Raw genomic sequence first — 5283 nt, 5'->3', positions numbered from 1 at the left:
TACTATGTGCAAAACACTGTTCTGAGCACTGGTCCAGCATCTCTCTGTCAACCAGAAGACATTGCCCCATCAAAACAACTCCTCTGAAAAATACCCCAATCTGGACCTTGGCTGAGGGTCTTGGCTGGGTTCTAGCCAGCCCCTTCTAGACTGTTAGCCCGGTGTGGGCAGGGATCATCTCTCTTTATTGCTGAATTGTACTTTCCAAGTGCTTCGTACAATGCTCTGCACACAGTAACAGCTCAATAAGGATGATTGAATGAATTAAGCACCTAGGAATAATAATGATGGCATTTATTAAGCACTTACTATGTGCAAAGCACTGTTCTAAGTGCTGGGAGGTTACAGGGTGATCAGGTTGTCCTACGGCGGGCTAACAGTCTTCATCCCCATTTTACAGATGATATAACTGAAGCACAGAGAAGTGAAGTGACTTGCCCAAAGTCACACAGCTGACAAGTGGTGGAGTCAGGATTTGAACCCATGACCTCTGACTCCAAAGCCCGGGCTCTTTCCACTGATATTAAATAGAAGCAATGTTCATGGATTCCTTGCCCTTAAGGGGCGTAGCAGAAAAAGTCTGGGCCGGGGACTCAGAGGATCTGGGTTCTAATCCCAGCTCCGCCACTTGCCTTCTGTGTGACCCTGAGCAAGTTCCTTAACTCCTCTGGCCTTCAGTTCCCTCAGCAGTAAAATGGAGATTCAATCCCTGGTCTCCCTCCTCCTTAGACTGTGAGCTCGATGTGGGACAGGGACTGTGTCTGACCTAATTATCTTGTAACTACCCCAGTATTCAGTACAATGCTTAGCACATGCTAAGTACTTAAAAAGACTATCATTACTATTGTCATTATTATTATTTTAATGGTAATTTGTGTGTTCTTTGTTTTACGGCATTTAAGTGCTTATTATATGTCATACACTGTTCTAAGGGCCGAGGTAGGTACTAGTTAATTAGATAGAGTGCCTGTCTCACATGGGTCTCACAGTTTAAGTAGGAGGAAGAACAGGTAATTCCCATTTTAAAGCTGAGGAAACTGAGGCACAGTGAAGTGACTTGCCCAGGGTCACACAGCAAACAAGTGGCAAAACTTGAATTAGAACCCAGGGCTTCTGTCTCCCAGGCGTGTTCTCTTTCCACTGGGCCACATTGCTTTACTTTTTATTAACTTAGGATCTAATGCTCTGGAGCCTCTGTGGGCCCTCCTTGAATAGCATTCCTATGACCACAGAGCAATTGACGAGAAAGATTTGTCTTGTCAGCCTGGTCACTAGATATTAATTCCATGATGGGTTTTCAATTTTTTTTTTTTTTGCAGTTGAATGGTGATAAAATAAACGTATTTTGAAGCACATTAAATCTGCAAATTTGAACACTTTGATGCCAATGCCGATTTTATTTTCACCTTCATAAAATTGAATGCTTGCATGTACCATGTAATTAAATTTAGCCACCCCAAAGACTCTAGCCCATGCATTTAATAACTCTTGATTGTCTCACTGCTTAAAAGTGTTGCTAGAGTTTACCGACTTCTCCATTATCTGAAGTGAAATTTCTCCAACATGACATACAGATTCTAATGTATGACAAACCCTGAGGTGCGATTTACAATCCCCAACTATCTTCCATATTCATCTTCTTCCTCTGATATGTAATTTATTATCTTGTCTCTTGCCCCTGTTTGTCTCTAAGTTCCTGGAGGGCAGGGATCATATGTACCAACTCAAGTCTACTCCCAAATGCTTACTATGTACTAACAATGTATAGATAGGTTGGTGTGTTATTCACAGAGGGATCAGCGCGGACTAGTGGAAAAATCCAGGCCTGGGAGTCAGAGGACCTGAGTTCTAATTCTGGCTCTGCCACCTGTCTGCTGTGTGACCTTGGGCAAGTCACTTGACTTCGCTGTGCCTCAGTTACCTCAACTATAAAATGAGGATTAGATCCTCCTATTTTCAATTTAGACTCCGAGTTCCATAGGGGGCAGGGACTGTGTCCGACCCGATTAGCTTGTATATACTCCAGTGCTTAGAACAGTACTTGGTGCATAGTAAGAACTTCACAAATATCATAAAAAGTGTTTAGCCAACTCAGACAGCCCCTTCAATAACCCAAGAAAATTCTGGTTTTAATGGGGCATGTTCTTACTCTTCAATTTTTTTTAACGGGTATTTGTTAAGCACTTACTATGTGCCAGGCACTGTATTAAGCACTGAGGTAGATACCAGCTAATCAGGTTGATAAGAGTCCATGTCCCACACAGGGCTCCCAACCTTAATCCCCATTTTACCAATGAAGCAACTGAGGCACAGAGAAGTGAAAAGACCTGCCCTAGGTCTCACACAGTAGACAAGTAGTGGAGCCAGGATTGGAGCCCAGGTCATCTGACTCCCAGGCCCGGATCTTTCCACTAGGCCAGGTTGATCCCAGGATGCCCCTGTGGATAGCACACCAGTCTTAACAAATACCATAATTATTAGTATGAACCACTTGGGAGGGTACAGTAGGGTAAGAAGACACAGTCCCTACCTTCAAGAGGTTTACAGTCTAGGGGATAGCTAATATCATTCATTCATTCATTCTTTCAGTCGTATTTATTGAGTGCTTACTATGTTGTTACAGTACAACAATAAACAGACACATTCCCTGCCTACATCGAGCTTACAGTCTGGAGGGGGAAAGACAGACATTAATACAAATAAATAAATTACAAATATGTACATAAGTGCTGTGGGGCTGGGAGGGGGTAAGAGCAAAGGGAGCAAGGCAGGATGACGCAGAAGGGAGTGGGAGATGAGGAAAGAGGGGGCTTAGTCTGGGATGGCCTCTTGGAGGAGCTGGACCTTCAGTAAGGCTTTAAAGGGAGGGGGGGAGAGTCATTGTCTGTCGGATTTGAGGAGAGAGGGCGTTCCAGGCCAGAGGCAGAACGTGGGCCAGAGGTCAGCAGTGAGATAGGTGAGATGGAGGCACAGTGAGAAGGTTAGCATTAGAGGAGCAAAATGTGCAGGCTGGGTTGTAGAAGGAGAGAACCACAGTGAGGTAAGGAGGCGTCAAGGTGGTGGAAGGCTTTAAAGCCAAGGGTGAGGAGTTTTTATTTGATGAGGAGGTGGATGGGCAACCACTGGAGTTTTTTGAGGCACAGAGTGACATGTCCTGAACATTTTTGTAGAAAAATGATCTGGGCAGCAGAGTGAAGTATGGACTGGAGTGGGGAGAAACAGAAGACTGGGAGGTCAGCAAGGAGACTGATGCAATAATCCAGGTGGTATAGGATGAGTGATTATCACCCCACTTGCTTCTTCCTCCTGTCTGTATGTTATTTTAGTGTCTGTCTCTCCCCATAATTAGTAGGTGTCTTGAGGACAGAGATAATGTTGGCTATCTCTGTTGTAGCAGCATGGCTCAGTGGAAAAGAGCATGGGCTTTGGAGTCAGAGGGTATGGGCTCAAATCCTGGCTCCGCCACTTGTCAGCTGTGTGACTTCACTTCTCTGGGCCTCAGTTACCTCATCTGTAAAATGGGGATTTAGACTGTGAGCCCCCTGTGGGACAACCTGATCACCTTGTAACCTCCCCAGCGCTTAGAACAGTGCTTTGCATGTATTAAGCATTTAATAAATACCATTATTATTATCATTATTATTATTATTGTACTCTCCTATGTGCATAGTATTGTGTTCTGTGCACAGTGGCCCTCCGACACCCCCCCCCACCACCCCCCAATCGATTGGTAATTCTTATTTCTCTAGACTGTAAGCTCCTTGTGGGCAGGGAACATCTACCAACTCTGTTATATTGTAATCAATTAAACAATCAGTGGTGTTTATTGAGTGCTTACTGGATGTAGCCCACTCTGCTAAATGCTTGGGAGAGTAAAATACAACAGACTTGGTAGACTTGTTCACTGCCTGCAAGGAGCTTACAGTCTAGAGGGGGAGACAGCTTTTAATATAAATAAATGAAGGATGTGTACATAAGTGCTTTGGGGCTGAGGATGGGCTGAATATCAAGTGCTTAAAGAGTGAAGTACTTAAAGAGTGCTTAAAGAGTGCTTCAGGTGCTTTAAGAGTGAGTGTTGTACTCTCCCAAATGGTTAGTACAGTGCTGCTCCTTACTAAGCACTCAATGAACATAACTGATGGATTGGTTTCATTTAATCATATTTATTGTGGGCATAGCACACAAGGGGTGGATAATTCCTCTCCTCCCCTTCAAAGGCTTATTGAAGGCCCATCTCCTCCAAGAGGCCTTCTCAGACTAAGCCCCACTTTTCCTCATCTCCTCTCTTCTGCATCACCCAGACTCTTTCCCTTTGCTCTCGCCCCTCTCAGCCCCACAGCACTTCTGTACAGATCTGTAATTTTATGTATTTGTATTGACCTCTGTGTCCGTATCCCCTTCCCCCCCAGACTGTGAGCTCGTAGGGGCAGGGATTGTCACTGTTAATTGTTGTATTGTACTTTCCCAAGCACTTAGTACAGTGTTCTGCACACAGTAAGCACTTAATAAATACGATTGAATGAATGCATGAATGAATACAAAGTGCTTGGGAGAGTACAATATAACAATGAAACAGACGCATTCCCTGCCTACAAAGAGCTGGTTTCTCTATTTGTAAATACATTTAGGCCAGTCTTCCCCGTCAGAGTGTATGCTCCTAATGGGCTGAGGATGCACCACTTCAGTCTGTTGTACTTTCCCAAGTGTATGGTGTAATGCATCACACCCAGTGGGAGCTCAATAAATACTGTTATCATTTCCAGCAGCAAAAGGCACAAATCAACTCTGTCCTTTAAAGATTAAGGCTGGAGAAGTCTTCCCCATGGGCAATATTGTGTTTCGCAATTCTTGGGTTGCCTGAAAGTGATCATCAGGTGGATCCATTACCGGGTTTTCCTTTGCCCCAGGTATTTTGAGACTCAGAAAAGACCAAAAATGAGAACTTCCAAGTTATGGATTTGTCTTTACCAGCAGACTGGGAGAGAAAGGGAGAGGGAGAGAGATCTTCTCATTTAGAAAGTCACACATGCCTCTCTCCAGGGCTGGAAGGGAAGCAGACCCTCTAGAGCAGCTGAAAGATGAAAAAGAGTCTGATTGGAGTTAGGAAATAGAGACTGAATAATGAGCTATTGTGTCTCATGGAAATTCACTCCTTGATCAACTTGGAGTATCCCTGCAGTGATTCCCTTTGAAGTACTTAGCCATTTGGGATCAAAGTACTTGCTGTGTGTCCATTTACCTCTTTAATCAGTATTCCCTCTAGATGATTTTCCTGCAATTTTT

Source organism: Tachyglossus aculeatus, chromosome X1, assembly GCF_015852505.1.
Source record: "Tachyglossus aculeatus isolate mTacAcu1 chromosome X1, mTacAcu1.pri, whole genome shotgun sequence".
In the NCBI taxonomy this organism is placed as follows: domain Eukaryota; kingdom Metazoa; phylum Chordata; class Mammalia; order Monotremata; family Tachyglossidae; genus Tachyglossus; species Tachyglossus aculeatus.
This window is presented reverse-complemented; position numbering follows the sequence as displayed.